The sequence below is a fragment of the Peromyscus maniculatus genome, chromosome 6, assembly GCF_049852395.1.
Source record: "Peromyscus maniculatus bairdii isolate BWxNUB_F1_BW_parent chromosome 6, HU_Pman_BW_mat_3.1, whole genome shotgun sequence".
NCBI classification, from domain to species: Eukaryota; Metazoa; Chordata; class Mammalia; order Rodentia; family Cricetidae; genus Peromyscus; species Peromyscus maniculatus.
Window position 1 is genome coordinate 86842532 of NC_134857.1, and position 16871 is coordinate 86859402.

The 16871-nt window shown below is 41.7% G+C and overlaps 1 long non-coding RNA gene across 1 annotated transcript in view; it reads right to left on the bottom strand.

Annotated features, from left to right (window-relative positions):
• The window catches only part of LOC121830495 (uncharacterized), a 25531-nt gene continuing 8660 nt past the window's right edge, over positions 1 to 16871 (bottom strand). Inside the window, exons 3-4 of the long non-coding RNA XR_013052293.1 lie at positions 1139 to 1283; positions 1 to 98 (exon numbers count right to left, since the gene is read on the bottom strand). This is a non-coding gene — a long non-coding RNA (uncharacterized LOC121830495). The remainder of the gene's footprint in view (positions 99 to 1138; positions 1284 to 16871) is intronic.

A 16871-nucleotide genomic window follows, 5' to 3' on the forward strand; every position in this document is an offset into this window, starting at 1 on the left:
GATACGCCTGCCTCTGCCTCCCAAGTGCTGGGATTAAAGGCGTGTGCCACCACCGCCCGGCCCCATCTTCTTTCTTAGGAGGGGTTATCTTGGAAAAGCTGGAAGGATAAATAGGGGGAAAGGAGTGTCACAACCTTGAAATGCACCAAAAACAACTAAGCAGAAAGGAAACACCAACTAAGGTCAAGAAAGGAGGTGGTCTATTTTTAATACAGCAAAGTGATATTCTCTAGTTTTTGCTAACATGCTCACATTCATGAAGCTATGTATCTCCTGCATTGTCTTCTGAAGCCTGGATCAGGCAGGCCTAATCTTAGTGTAAAAGACAGGGACTTTTTAACAGTGAGCTAAGCCAAGGAATAGATGGCCCTTTTAGCATATCCCTACAGGGGTGCTTGGGAACTTTGCTAAGAGGATCACCTACAAAGCAGACACAGGAGTGGGGTTTAGAAGGGGCAGTGGTCCTTAAGGTCAGTGCATGGACAGCAGGGACTGAAGAAGGCATTTGAAGATAGGTGAGACCTGTGAGCCTATAATATACCCAGAGACCTGAAAAACCTCAGGCCTTATGAAGAGCCAGGAAGGTAAAGACTGAACTTCAGGGCCTTCTCCCCTGACACTTAATTTGTCTGTGAACTCTTTCTGCATGAGAAGTTACTGCCAAATCTGAACTAAAATCTCTTGTATAGTGTGCATGCCTGAACTGTGATGAGGTTGTCTAATAATAGATTTTAATCTCCTTCCTTCCATTAAGTGGAATGTCAAGCCAAGATTATTTCTTGCTCCTTCATCTTCACTCCAGTATCTTCAGGACATGGGCTTCAAACAAAACACCAGAGTCTGACATACAGAGTGGGTCAGAGCTGTAGTCCCTGTGCCCAGGAGCGAAGGCAGGAAGATAAAGAGCTCTAGGCTGGTCTAGGCTACCTAAGCAATAGCCTACCAATAAAAGGACTAAAAAGAGGAAAGAAAAGAATGACCTCAGTAAGTTGTTCACTTTTCACTGGCTCTATACACAGCAGCTCAGCTGCTGGCAGCGTACTACTGATGAACAAGTGGGTGATTTTTTTGGAAGTCCAGGTAGAGTGGTTGGTAATGAGCTGGAGAATGTTCATAAACATTTGCCTGGTTTACTCACCTGTGGGAACTTTGTTTAAACACAGGATGTGGGCTGAGATCTTCTTCCTTTCTATTTCTTAGGGTGGAGGTTTGGCACTGCATGTGTCTTTGATCTGCTCCTGAAGCTTGATCATGGAGGGGCTGTGAGATCTTCAAAGTTGAGACTTGAAGGAGAAAGTAAAAGAGGAGGATGTAAGCACCAGCCAGTCATGAGACAAAAGCTCTCTTAGGGACTCATGTTATAGAAGACAGGCTGGACACCAAGGAGATCAGAGATGAGATCATTCTTCATTCACCATGGAGCTGCCCGAACTTCTTTGCAAGACAGAGTATATCAAGGTTTTGATGAATTGAACACAATAAGAGTACCTATCCGATGGGACTACTTGCAAGGATGAAATGTAACAATGTATGAAAAGTACCTAGCATATTGCTAAACTCAAATTATGCACTCAATAAGTGTATATTGTTTTCCAATTATTTTCTGGATTCTATTTTCTATCACATTGAAAAGACAGGAAAGTCGGGTGTAGTGGGTCACACCTATAATTCCAGGGTTCTCTAGAAACAGATGCACAAGGATCAGAAGTTCAAAGTCACTCACCCTTGGCTACATAGTAAGTTCAATGACAGTCTGGGCTATATGAAATATTGTCTCAAATTTTAAAAAGAAAAGGGAAAATGGTGGAACATGTATTATAAGGAACTGAATCCTGTAGTATTAAGGCTTACCATTTAGGGAGTCACAGTCTTTTGCCTGTCCTTTTCTTTTCTCTAGATTCAGAATAGCTAGACTGGTCTGGAGCTGCCACAGCCCAGACAGGAACCATGCCCTGTGACACAGGCTGTGTTCTTCGGAAGCAGATATAGTCAGAGTGTGGGCACCAGCTGTTTATCAGAAATTGTCACTTGTGAAGGAAGCACAGAGACAGGACAGGAGGTTGCTTTCTGATGTAGCCTTGAGAAGTTCAGCCTGCTGGATGGAAGCTTTCCAAAGTTTCCTCCCAAGCATAATCTTTCCCTACTTAGAATTGTGGAACCAATGACAAGGCCAATTGAGCAGTGAAGGGCACATTTATTCTTGGCCAGGAATAGAAGTGGGAAAAAAACTCACAAGTCAACTTCAGCTCTCTTTGTGGGGTGGGAGGTTATCAAATAAAAGCAATGAAGTGGGATGATGTGCTGATAAAGGAAAGGAGTATTCTCTTTTGATGGGGGAGGGTGGTAGTGTTGTAGAATATTATCTTAAGATGTGCTGCATTTGTTTATGCTCTGGAATATTTGTTTAATGATGCAAAGATGTGTTGCATTTTTTATTTTGCATTAACTCTTTTATTTGCTTAACTCTGTGAAGCTGTGACTCTGCCTGTCTAAAATACCTGATGGTCTAATAAAGAGCTGAACGACCAATAGCGAGGAAGGAAAAAGGATAGGCAGAAGGTAGGCAGAGAAAATAAATAGAAGGAGACATCTGGGAAAAGAAAAAGAAAAGATCCTTCTGGGCAGTGGTGGCACACACATTTAATCCCAGTACTCAGGAGAAAGAGCCAGGTGGATCTCTGTGAGTTCAAAGCTAGCCTGGTCTACAGAGAGGCACCAAACTACACAGAGAAACCTTGTCTTGAAAAACTAAAAGAAAAGAAAGGAGAGATAAAAGAAAGATCAAGGAGCAAAAGAGGAAAAAAACAGTAAGAAAACAATGACAGGAAGATGCTAGAAGCCAGCTACCCAGCCAGCCACTGAGTAAGAGTGAAAGTAAGATTTACAGAAGTAAGGAGAGGAAAAAAGCCCTGAGGCAAAAGGTAGATATGATAATTTAAAGACAAGAAAAACTGGCAAGAAACAAGCCAAGCTAAGGCTAGGCATTTATAAGTAATAATAAGACTCCATGTGAGATTTATTTGGGAACTGAGTGGTGGACCCCCCAAATGAGCAAAAACAAATAACAACATGGTAGAATTGGATAGAACCTCAGGGTGGGTTTGAACTGCTGTGTAGCTAAGAATAACCATGACCTCCTGATCCCCTTGCCCTGATTTTCATGGTGCTAGGATTATAGGCATAACCCTCATACTTGGCTCTATTCTTCTCTTTTCTAGGATATTTTCTGGGAATTAGATCACATTATGTTTTCATTCCTTTTATGGTTCTTTCCAGACATTATTATGTCAACTGTCTACTGCCGTGACAGAGGGAAGTAGATGTTATTTAGCAGACGTGGTATTATAATGAAATTAGAAATTACAGTAGCCATTTTAGCAGTCTATTAGAGTCTCTAGTTTGGGCCACCCAACATAAAGAGGGATTTCTGGTCAAGTATGGTAGCTCACACCCTAGCATTTAAGGGGTAGAAGCAAGGGAATCGGGAGTTCAAATAAGCCTCTGGTACATAACTAATTTTGGGCCATCCTGGGCTACATAAGACCTTGTCTAAAAAAAGACAAACAAACCAAATATAGACATTCTATCCTCAAAGGCAAATAAGATCATGGCACAAGCTAAAATTGCAGCTAAGTTACCTGAACAACAAAAGATTGGAGCAGGGAAACAGAACACCTGATAGCCACTTGAGTTGTCTTAACTTAGAGAAAGCCTAAGCCTTTATATTCCCCATCACATTCAGTCATTAGAAATGGTTTCCACAGTGAAGATATGGCCTTGGGCAAAGGTGTTGTCTGCTCCCAAGACAGATCTGAAAACTCTGGCAACAGAGGATGCTGTTGACTACAGCCTTTCTCTTCATAGCAAGTCCCTAAAAAGCAACTCCTAAGAAGAGATTGGTTCACATTGGTGAATTTCAGCCTCTTATCAGGGTCAGACATGCAGAGGCAGATGGTTACTCTTTCTTATGACCTCTGTGGAAGAACGCATTCTCTTAAGTGATGCTGACCACTACTCATGCTTTCACAGACAAGATTCTCTCGTTGGCTGTCAGTGAGAGGACCTTAGGGCAATGAGAAACAGACATATAAGTAGAGAGAGTCAGAAAATTCACAACATTGGTACACAGTGGAACAAGTGGTTCTCAGCTCTTCTAAAGTGGTCTATGAACATGGTTCTGAAAGACTCTTCCAAGTTAGCGTGACTGGGGTCTGAGGAGGTGCTAGAGGGAGCCTTGCTGGGTCAGAATACCAAGGACTGAACTAAGGACAGGGATTTAAGAGGTGACTGAGAGGATGGGTGTTCACAGCAGCCAAGCTGGAGAAGGGACAGTGTGCTTTGATTGGGAAGAATAGCCTTTAATGTAAAACACCTACAGTCTACTACCTGCTGTGATAACAGCCTTTAGTTTCCTACCTGAGCTTAACTCCCTCTGCCACAAAAACTGACACCCCCTGCCAAAGCTTCACTTGTGTTGAAGATTCTAGACACTGATGAATTGATTAGAATTTATTGTGGAGAACTGGAATGTTATAGGGCCAAAATTATCTTGAGCTACCTTTAGTCCTTTTAATAGCCCTTTATCACCCATCTCTGTATCTTACCTAAGACTTCCTGTGACTATCAAGAAAAACTTTTGAAACATGCTCTCAACAGGAACTAGTACTCACCAACTCGAAAGCTAAGGCTGGCATCAGATAGGATCTAAAGCAATGCAGAGATTCCCTCCACTTTGCTGTAACATGCTTTCCAAACGTCCCTGGCAATGTATTTGGTAAGTGCACTGGCTTCTGACTTCTGACTTTTATTTGTTCTGTGATTAGCAAAAGCTCATGTGACCACTTACAGGTTTATTTAAAAAAAAAAAAGAAAGAAAGAAAGAAAACTTGATTGAATCTGTGTTTCTGGCCCATGGTCTCTTATATTTGCTCAAAGTAAATACTTTTATTCCCTTTGAAGCAAGAACTGTGTTTTCACTGACAACTTCATGCCAGTGTACTCTGACCCAGGTAACTAGCATAAAGGCTTATGCTAAGCATATCTGATAAGTCTGTGGTTTCTGCAGTTGTAACTAAAGGACCTTTACACTATAAAACTAGGGAACTAGATAGACACATGGCACCATTGTTTTCTAGCATTAGATACCATGTAGTACATGACTATAGTCCTTGAGAAGAGCATAAGAAATGAGACAAGACCTACTGCTACCCCAGCTTACCGTTCAGGTCAGTGTCCATAGGTAAGAGCAGCTGTGAAGAATGTAGGCATCCCAGTGAACAGAGGAGACAAGGATTCAATTTTGAAGAGGCTGAGATGTCTGGAAATGGTAGAATACTAGAGAGAAGGGAACAATACCAAAAGGGAGATTCGAAGGCCTGTATAGGGCTACCTTGGATACTTTTTTGAGACCTTTATTGAGACAGGGTGTCATGTAGCCCAGGTTATCCTGAAACTCAGTATGTAAAAAAGGATGACTTTGAACATTTTATCCTTTCTCTTCATCCCAAGTGCTGTGATTATAGGTATGAGATACAACAAAATTAATAAAGAAGAGAATGCTGTATTATTGTGAGTGAGGGATGTGGTGTCTTAGGCTAGGTTAGTAGCAGTGAGGCAGTGAATGGTGAATAAAATCTAAGGTGGTAAAATAGACAGACTATGTTTATGTATTTGTTAAGAGTGCTGCCTATGCCTATACACAGATCTTTCAACCACTTCTTGACGCCAAATCTTAGTGTGTCAATTAGCACAAAATTTTATATACAGCAAAAAATCCAACTGCAATGATAAAAACAAACATGGGTTTATCTGATTAGACCACAGTTGGTCAGTTACTCGAGGTTACCATCACCTTAACAGGTTCTTGACTTCTTTCTGCTAAACTGTACTGTTAGCTTACTTTTCTCATCACTTCAAATAAATATCTCATAAAGATCATCTTCAGGATGAAGGATTCATTTCATTCATGTTTCACAGAGCGGGTGCATGGCATCTGGGTGCGCTCAGTGACAGTAGGAATTTGCCGCTTGATATGAACATTTCAACAGATGAGGAAAGAAAGACTCAGAGGAAGCAGAGGTGTACTGTAACTTTCTAACCTTGTCCCTGTGGCCCTACATTGGACAAGCCTCTTGCCCAAAAGGTTCCACAGCATCCCCAAACAGCATCATTACTGGGGACCAAGTAAGCACACAAGGTTATGAACTTTCAAACCATCTAATGAACTTGCACAAACCATTTCTTTTCCCTTTTTTTTCTTGTGCCTTCTGGTTTCAAGCTTGCTACTGTACTTCCAGATGTAATGTCAATATCCCAGGACAGCAGAAACACCAAAGGGTCAAAAGGAGTCAGGCCAGTTAAATGTGTTCCTTTTTACTCAGAACACAAAAAATTTCCTGGAAACTACAGCCAGTAAAGTCCCCATTACATTACACTGCCAAATTCAGGAGAAAGGCATTAACATGTTCGGTTTAAAAAAAAGAAAAGAAAAACTACAGTATTCCAATAGAGTGTGGTGGTACACACCTTTAACCCCAGCACTCAGGAAGCAGATACAGGTGGATCTCTGTGAGCTGAAGCCCAGCCTGGTCTACATAGTGAGTTCTAGACCAGGCAGGGCTAGATAGTAAGATTCCTGCCTTGAAACAAACAAATAAAATATTAAAATTATAGTATTCCATTGATTCAAACTAAACTACACTAGACCCCAATAATGCAGTCTAAAAATAAAAGTGGAATCACTCATAATAAAATTCCAAAGGAAACTGGGATTTTTTTCCTGACCTTCTAAGAAATCAGTAGAGAAAGGCATGATGCTACAAACATGTTAATTTCCATTTGCACAGTACTGAAGTCCCTCACCTTAATCCTTACACAAAAAGACCACTGACATCACTACTAGTAGCACAATCAGTTATTTTGTTTGGTGACCCCATCTTATAAGGAAAGTAACTCTGAAATGGCCAACTTGGTGGGTTTTGTTCTGTTTCTGCTTTCTTATGCCTCTGACTATAAAAGAAATCTCTTCTACTCAGCCCTTTATATTTAATAAAATGAATTACTTCCAGATTCTAGAACTTAAAATAAAGCTAATTAAGACCTATCCACATAAAATATCAGCCATGCTTTAAAGGAAATAAGACTATTATCCTGAGCCAATATGAGTGACCATGGCCCAGGAATCACCATAAAGGTCAATGTTCTATTGTGAAAGAGATGATATGAATTATTATAATCACAGAACAAAATAAAGTCATGAATTCATTTATTTACAGAAATGTGTCAGAGGAGTCACAAGGTGGATGATTACAACTTGCAGGAATCTCTCCTGTCAGATTCAGGCATTTATATCATTCGTAGCTTTAGGGCTCTTGGAAGCTATATGTCTGTCAGGCTTGGCGATGCATTCCTTCCTTTTTCTTTTTATCGATACTTATCTCATACAATACAACAATATATCTCGACCACATCCTCCACTCCCTCCACTCTTCCCAGTTCCCCTATACACACCTCCCTTCTCTCCCAGATCCACTGCTCCTCTGTTCCCTTCAGAAAAGAGCAGGCCTCCCAGGGATCTCAACTGAACATGGCATAACAAGATGCAATAAGACTAGTCATAAACCCTCATGTCAAGGTTGGATGAGGCAACCCAGTAGGAGGAAAAGGGTCCCAAGAACAGGCAAAACAGTCAGAAATGCCCCCCCTTCCCACTCCCGCTGTTAGGAGTCTCGCAAAATTCCCAAGCTAAATAACCATAATGTGTTTGCAGAGGATCTAGCACAGATCCAAGCAGGCCCTGTGATTGTAGGCCAGATATAGTGATCAATAGTTAAATGGCAGTTAAAGGGCACTGAAGCTGTGGTAGGCAAGACTGTAAAAGCCAGAGGCAGTGAACTACAAGGAAATAGTGTTTTCCAGGTACAACAGGGCAATTTCATATATGAGTTCACAGCAGTTGAGACAGCATGCACAAGACCCTTAAAAATGCAAGATCAAGCAGGTCCTACCATAGCATGGAGAGTAATAAGCAATTTCTACCATTGATCTCCCTTACGAATCTGTTACAAAGTATGTCCTTCTCACCATAGGTTCACAGATATGTTGGCATCTGTGTAACTGTCCTGATACTTTGAATCACATATGCCCAAAATGCCACTAAGGGGCTGCATACATCCCAGGACAGCTATGAATGTGGCCCAACACATTTGTAGATTATGATATCACATGGCAATGTAAAAAAGTTAGACGTCCCAGTAAAGAGACACTTGTGCCCCTCCCTTTGGCTATCACACTATTAGAACAATAGACCCCAAGGAACTGGAATTTCCCCAGGAACTTTTTTGTTTCAAGAAGGAAAACACTAAAACCCTGGTGTCAGCCAGAAAAAGAATTTGTTTCCAGGAAAACATTTCACATGTTCTGTATTTTACCAGACTGCCTCATAGGAGAGATTGGAGCTGAGAAACAATGATGGGTCAATAAGGGGTGGGACAAAACTCAAATCGGGTTTGCTTAGCTATGCATGTCTCTGACCTTCTAGCTAAACCTGAAGATGGACGTGGAAGTAGGGAGACAGTCACCAGACTTCTTTGTTCCTTTTCCATGTCCACATTGAATAAATGTTCTTTCTCTACTTTCACTATTACTTCCTGTTCTCTTTGATTCGCCCATTTAGGAAAGGTGGCTCAAGCTAGGTTGTGAGGGCTGCCAGGACCCATGATCATACTCTAAAGTCTCCAATAACGCTGTAGGTCTGGAAGACTTCATAAATAAGCTGATAGAAAGACTTTGGGAGCACATGGAGAGGTGCACCATTTCAAGTTATAAAGCCATGGCCTATGAAAAGAACAGTCCACTGCCCCTACTCCTCATTGATCTATGTAGAAGATGGTAGGCCAGTTTGGTGATCCAGGAAACAAGGGAAGTACAAAGTGAATAATGTGCAAGAGGAAAAACAGTGTGCATTTTAAAGCTGAAAGCAGAAACCCATGTGTGTGTGTGTGTGTGTGTGTGTGTGTGTGTGTGTGTGTGTGTGTGTGTGTGTGTGTTTGGAAAAACATTTGCATGGTCATTAAATGATCATGTATCAAGATCTGGTCTTGAGAAAAGAAAAAAAAAGACAAACACAGTCAAAATTTTAAGTTTAGTTTGAAAACAGCCAAGGAGGAAGGATAAAGGGATCCTGGGAACTAGGAAAATGACAGAAATTAAAATGAGAATGTTATGTCACCCTCATAGTCAAGGGACATTACGTGCTTCCCATTTCACAGGGAAGAAGTTTCCTGAGACGCTTTCAAATGGCAGACCAGGATTGAACATCAGGAATTCTTGACCTAATGCTTGGTGCTTTTGCTTCCTTCTGCTGCAGCTTGGCCTCCCCTCCACCCCCAGTCAGCACAGGGTTTGAAGACAACATGGGAGGAGGCAGCTGGTTGTTCATTTACACTCCCTCCCCACTCCCCATCTCTGTCTTCAGAAAGACTCAAGTGAGAACTTATCTGTCTCACAAACTGTTCCATCAGATGCAGCGACAGGAAGTCTCACAAAGACCCCGAGGAGCCGACAGCTTCCTCTGGTTAGTGTTGTGGTGAACATTCCACCTCCTTCTCTAAAGCAAGCTGCTAAACATCCTTGGCCCCACTTGGTGTCCAGCCACCTGCAACAAGTCTCTAGTTTCTTGATAAAAGGAAACTGGTAACTAGGTCCCATAGAAAAGGTAATAATTTGCATTTGGTTTCCTCTGAGCACAAACCAACACCCACCACATACCCACTCCCCGTGCCTTTTTGCAATAAATGCACGTTCACATCCACCCTGGGAACTTGGTGCTCATGTTTTCTCACATTGCCTGCAACTTGATTGCCCCTCAGACCTCACAACCCTCATGTGGTCCATCAGCTGATGACTACTCTTGTATCCTCTCATCACTTGTGAGCTCTATTGTGCAAACTAACATTTGTATTTGGAATATTTGGCAATAATATTAGCTCCAATACTATTATTTAAGCCACATTCTTATCTAAAATTTCCCTTGGTGTTTTAATTTCTAGGAGAGTCATGTTGAATATGAAAACTCCTTGGAGGGCTGAGTTCAGGGGCTTGTGGTTCAGTCCCCAGCACCAGCAGCACAACACTCAGGAAATAATAGTGATGATGTCTCAGAGTGAGATGTAAAGAACAGAGAGTATGGAGAAGGTTATTCTTAGAAAACGCTGGGCCTGGGGAGCTAACTCAGTAGGTAAAGGTGTTATTTATTATTATTATTATTATTATTATTTATTATTATTATTATTATTTTACCAAACCTGACATTCTGAGTTCAATCTCCAAGACCTACTTGGTGGGAGCAAGCAAACAACGCCTATGAATTGTCCTCTGACCTCCACATTGCACCTGGTGCGCATACATCCATGCCCACACCCAAATAAAAAAGGTAATTTAAAAATCCTTTGAAGTTTGTGAGGGAGGCTACAAGAGGAGATTCGGCTAACAGAGGGCAGAGCAAATGAGGGAGATGAAGAATCTACTAAAATATACTTTGTTTGAGAGTACTAAAATGACATCTAGTACTTTGTATGCTAACTTAAAATATAAAATTAAAATGTAAAAGACCAAAAAAAGTTCATTTTTTTAAAGTCTAATAAGAACATCCCTTGAGGCTGAGGCCGTCCTTTATACCCTTATCAGTATGTATAATTCCAAGAGTGCAGGCTCCCTGAGGATACGCAGTTAGAGTGGCCCTAGTTTTTTGTTTTTGCATTATATATGTATTTTGTATGTGTGTGTGCATACACACACACATGTGCATGTGTGCTCCCTGTGGGGTGCGTGTGTGTGTGTGTGTGTGTGTGTGTGTGTGTGTGTGTGTGTGTGTGTGTGACAGAGGACATCTTTGGGGAGTCAGTACTTACTTCCATATTCTTGAGGGGCTTTCCAGCTATGCATGCTGCTGCGTCCTGTACTCCAGTCTAGCTGGACCTCGTCTCTGCCTCTCATCTTGCCATCCAAGTGCTGCATCTAATATTTTCTGTCTATATTGGTCCCAGGGATCAAATTCAGGTTGTCATGTCTGTGAAGCTACCACTTTTTACCCTATTGAGCCATGTCTCTGGCGCGAGAGTTTCATTTGGGGACAGATATTGGTGTCATTGCCAGTGGGCAAAGCAACTAACTCCATATTGCTAGCTTCGCATCCTGTGGAGAGCTCAGGCTGATCTCAAACTCACTATGTAGAGGAGAGCAGCATTTGAACTCCTGAGTCTCCTGTCTCTACTTCCCAAGTGTTGCTTGTGCTACCATACCCAGCACTTTCTTGTTTATTTTTTACCGACACGTGTTTAGGTGTGTCTGTGTGTGTGTGGGGGGGGTGTGCACATAAAGGCACTACAAGTGGTTGAAGGATGCCCAGTGTCGGTCCTGTTCAAGGGCAGCAAACTTTCTTAAGTGCTGAGCAATCTCCCCAACTCCTATTTCTTGTTTTTCAAGACAATGTCTCACTTCATAAACCAGACTACCCTGGAACTCATTATCAAGACCAGGCTAAGCCAGTGGTGGTGCACCTCTTTAATCCCAGCACTCAGAAGGTAGAGGCAGGAAGATCTCTGTGAGTTTGAGGCCAGCTTGAAAACAAACACAAAAGACCAGGATAATTTCAAAGTCACAGCAATACTTCTATCTAGGCCTCCAAAATGCTGAGATTACAAGTGTGAGCCACCACACCCATCACAGCCTGCTGGCTTGACTTACCGTTTACAGGAAAGAACTTCAGAACAAGTCAATATGAAACAAAGTTGTAGTTTATTATGCAAAGAAAAGTGCACATTCCAAGAAATAGAATTGAGTGCAGCTGTTAAGACAGACATGTGCTGCTAGGATTGGTATGGTTTGGTTTATGAACAAAATTTAATATAGGGGAAGATCATAAGTTTGGAAAGGGCAAAGCATAAAACTCCAGACACTGGAATTGTGATTTTCTCAGAGTAGGGTTTACTCCCTCTTCTGTCCTTACATAGTATTTTCCAAACATATTATAGTGTCAGATGTGTGACACTATGGCAATTTTGCAGCATTGATGCTCTGGAGATGCCATTATAATTAATCAGGGGATGATTAATAATCCTCTCAGTTAGACATGTTGGTCCCAGACAACTGTTCTGTGTGTTTACTGTTATAGTTGTGGCCCACTGAAACACAACTCAGCCATTGCACCAGACTCTACCCAACATGTAGTTTGCCTCTTGTTTTTCCTCTGCCTATTGAGATCAGTATATTAGTCACTTAGCACATGTAGTTAAATTGAGATAGGGACACACACACACACACACACAGAGAGAGAGAGAGAGAGAGAGAGAGAGAGAGAGAGAGAGAGAGAGAGAGAGAGAGAGAGAGAGAGAGAGAGGATACCCAGGCCCATCTTTTTAAATTAAAGGAGTTGAAATGAAACAATCCTCTAAGTAGCAGTCAAAAGGGAAGGAAGAGAGAACAGTTTCTGAGGCCCACATGAATGGCATAGCTGCAATCCAGTCCTGCCCTAGACCTTCACCCCAGCTACCTGCCCTCAGTGACCTTCCCTCCTTCTTCCTGTGGTTACATTTCAGGGTCTTTCATCATTTCCTTGGCTTCCTCTGCGTACTGTGCTCACTTAGCAGATAGCTTTTGTGTGTGATGCAGTTGTTCATCCAGATACTTCTAGGGCTGGGCAGGGGCAAGAGGGTAAGAAAAGTAAAGTCACGGGGACATGGGTTTAATCTCTTCTTGAGTTTTGTTGGGGCCAGGTGTGAATCAAGTAACACAAGCATACTAATTTCTGTGTTCTGTGACCGCATTGAGGCTTCACTATTCAACGTTGTCTAATTGTTCAATATGAAAATGGGGGAGAGAGTAAAAGAGAGTTACCTATCAGTTCCTTTGCTTGTGTTCATGACAGGGGATTAAAGAGAGAGCTGTGCTGGACGTGGGTCTTGGCAGCTTCTAACTGGCTATCTATGGAGGAGGCTTCAGCCCAGCAAGAAGGCCAGCTCTAGCAGATTTCTACAAAGATTTTCCCACTCCTGAAACTGTCAATCTGGTCCCCTAAGCAGTGGCAGCATCAGCATGGGGCGTATTCATGACTTTGATACTCTCTCTTCTGATTAAATGTTCTATAATTTCAGATTCTTCCTGTCAATAAAAAGGCAGAGAATGGAGATTAATGAGACATAAGGTACACAGGCATAACTAGGATGTGGAAATCAAGTAAGCCATGAAGAGATTTCATTAAAGTTCAGATAAACAGGAAAGAATTTTAATTATATTTGTCAATTAAAATTCACACATAAGGGGCCAAAGCAATAAACCAGTGGTCAAGAGTTCATGCTACTCTTGTAAATGATCCAAGTTCAGTTCCCAGCACCTGTGTCAGATGCCTCACAACCCACTTGTAATTCCAGTTTTGTGATGATGCAGTTTTATGAAACTATCACTTGCATTCAGAAAGACTAGAACTTTTGTGGGCCTCACATCCAAAGTTAAAAATATGACTAGAGGTCACTTAAGACTTAAGATGGAAACCCTACTGTGTACTCAGCTCATTTGTTTAACCTATCTTTAGCAATGTAGCAACAGGCTGTATTTGCCTTGATTTCCCTTGTAATAAGCTTTTACAGTGTAAGCTAATGCTCTGCTTTAATCTTAAATCACCCTTGCTTGCTGCTGGCCCAAAGAGCAAAGCCTATATGTATATATACATATGATATGGCAGTCAGTTGTTGAAAGCAACTAATAGCATAAAAAGCAATCTTATAAAACAAGTATTCACCATAAATGCTAGAGGCAGCATTCATATGCTGTGAATTTTATTATATGGGTCAGTTCAGGTCAACAGAAGTCGTTAAAGTTTCATCCCTTGTAAAACTCTGTTAAATACTTCTGTAAAGTATCTGCCCTAGTTGGGGTTACTATTCAACTTGGGGAAGAAAAGGTTTATTTGGCTTACACTTTCATATCACTATTCATCACTGAAGGAAGTCAGTACAGAAATTCAAACAGTGCAAGAACCTGGAGGCAGGAGCTAATGTAGAGGCCATGGAAGGGTGATGCTTACTGGTTTGCACCACATGGCTTGTTCAGTCTGCTTTCTTGTAGAACCCAGGACCACCAGCCTGGGGATGCATGCTGGAGTTGGGGTCTGAGGTACAACAACAATGAGGGGGAAGGAAGTTAGGAAGGGATGGTTTATGAAATCCACAGAAGATGTGGGCAGGGGCAAGGGAAGGCTGCAGCTGGTGTTCAATCGCAGCACTAGGTAGGAGAGTGCTGATTGGCTATAAAGGCTGCGGGGGTGGGGGGGCGGGGACAGAGAAACAGAAGAAGTTCTGTGGGCAGCCTGCCTGCTTTTCTGACAGGCATTGAAGCATGTCTTCAATAACAGCACTCAAGAAGGCTGAGGCAGGGAATTGCTGTGACTTCCAGACCAGGTTGTTCTACATAGCAAGACCCTGTGCAAAAATAAAAGAAGGAAGGAAAAAGAAAAGAACTGGATATCTACGTCACTTCTAGAGTGCCCCTTCATCTCTAAAACTTTCGGAAGTTGTGGCACCCGTCATGAGGAATAAAACAACCTCAACCATTCTGGAAGAATTCCTCGATGTGGAAATAAAAACAGGCAAGCCAATGAGATTTGCCTGCAGCCAGCCCCACAGGATGTCAGTATGAGGATAGCATAACAGTGTGCAACCCATGTGAACTCACCAGAGTGCTCCCAGAAACTGGAGATAAGGCTTCTATCTGATCATTATTTTGTCTTTCTTTTCAAAGAAGGGCTTACTCTAAAGTCCAGGCTGGCCCACCATTCAATATATATCACAGACTGGCCTTGAATTCTCAACAATCTTCTTGCCTCAACCTCTTGAGTACTGGGATTACAGAGTTGAGCCATGATGCTCAGAGTGGGTGTGAATTTGAAGTTCACTTCACATGCTATACAAAGTTGGGCAAGTTTCTCAACATTTCTGAGAAACTTGTTTATTCCTCTGTGTTGAAAACAATAGCAAATATGTCTCAAAGGATTCTTAGCAACGGTGATTTGAGATAATGTTTGTAAAATACTGGGAGTCGTCCTCAGAGCACACGAAGTGATCAACCCTTCATGTGCTATCTCTTCCTAAGTGACTGGTAGAGGAGATCCACTAACTCCCTAAGTGCAATGGAGACAGCAAGACTGTGTTTTAATTCAACAAGTGCGCACTGATCATTTGCTACTGTTGTTCTCACAGTCCTGGCTTCACTTGTTTCTTCAACAAATATTTACAATGCAGTCACTTGTAAAGGAACTTGTTTATATCTGCAGATTTCTCAAAATCCTAAATACGTTTTCCATTCCTTTCCTTATGAATTTATTCTGTATCCAGAGAGAATTTTTAAAGATAAATAGATATTCCAGGAGCCAATCTGAAAATGCTAGATATGATGATTCCAACTCTCTGACAGTTTGGAAAGGCAGACATGGAGACAGTACAAAGACTGGGATAGGGAGGAATGAAGAGCAGGATTGAGGAGGGTTTTAGGGCAGTGAAAATATTCTATATGACGCGGTAACCAGGAGCACATTCATCATACATTTGTCAAAATCTGTAGACTCTACTGACAAATAGTTAACCCTCATGTAAGGACTTTAGTAAAATGATAGTATATCAGTATTTGTCGATCCCCTTTAACCAACATACCACACTAAAGCAAGCTCATTGTATGCCAAGTACCTCATTCTCACGGAAATGTCAACTCTACTGGGATAAAACAGTCCCCCCCCCCTTCTTCCTCTCTTATTCTTTCTTCTTTTCTTCTGCCTCTGCCTTCTTATTATTTTGCATTGGGACAGAGTCTCAGTCTCAAGTGCAGGGTGACCTAGAAATCACAAATTAACCCAGGCTGTCCTAAACTTGTACAAATCCTCCTTCCTCAGCCCTTGTGTTGTGATTACAGATGTGTGCTACCATGCCTAGTTGCTGTCCTGTTGACTTCTTCAGTATTACTGTAGTCTTCTGTTTATATCTCCCAGTGAGTTTCATATTACAAATGTTCTCAGCCCAATCACAAAGACTAACATCACAAAACAACACCAAATACTGATAAAGATGTAGAGAAAGAGAAAAATTGATACACAGCTGGCAATAACTTAAATTAGTGCCTCTACTATGGAAATCAAAATCTATTACACGATCCAGTTATGTCACCCTTGGGTATATATCCACAGGGATCTAAGTCAGTGTATCACAGAGGTATTTGCATATTCATGTTTATTGCTACACTGTTCACAATAACTAGGATATGAAGTCAGTCTATGTTCAGTCAATAGATGAACAGAAAAGGACAATATGGTAGTACTTTATCAGAATCCCCTCAACATGGACTGTGTTCATACCAAAACTGTGAAAAAAAATGGGCTGGATCATCACTGGGAAGTGCTATGCAGCCTGGGCATGCCTACAAGTGCATGTGTGAAGAGATCATAGTTGTCTTCAGCAAGAAGCTACTCAGTGAGATAGGAGACATGCCACACATCCACAGCAAGATTGCAGGTGTGTTGCACATCCACAGCAAGACACCAGGTATGCCACACATCCACAGCAAAATAGGAGGTGTGCCACACATCCACAGCAAAATAGCAGGTATGTCCTGCATTCACAGCAAGAAACCAGGTGTGTCACACATCCACAGCAAGATTGCAGGTGTTTCAGGAAGAAAAATAGTTTGGGTCTCTATGGACTCTAATGACAGCTACCAGAACTGGAATTTGGTGCTTCTTGGAGTTTCTGAGAAATGCCCAGAGACAGGAGACTATCATACCTTCTGTCTTTAAACTCACTGAGATTGCAATGCATTGAGGGTTAAAGGAA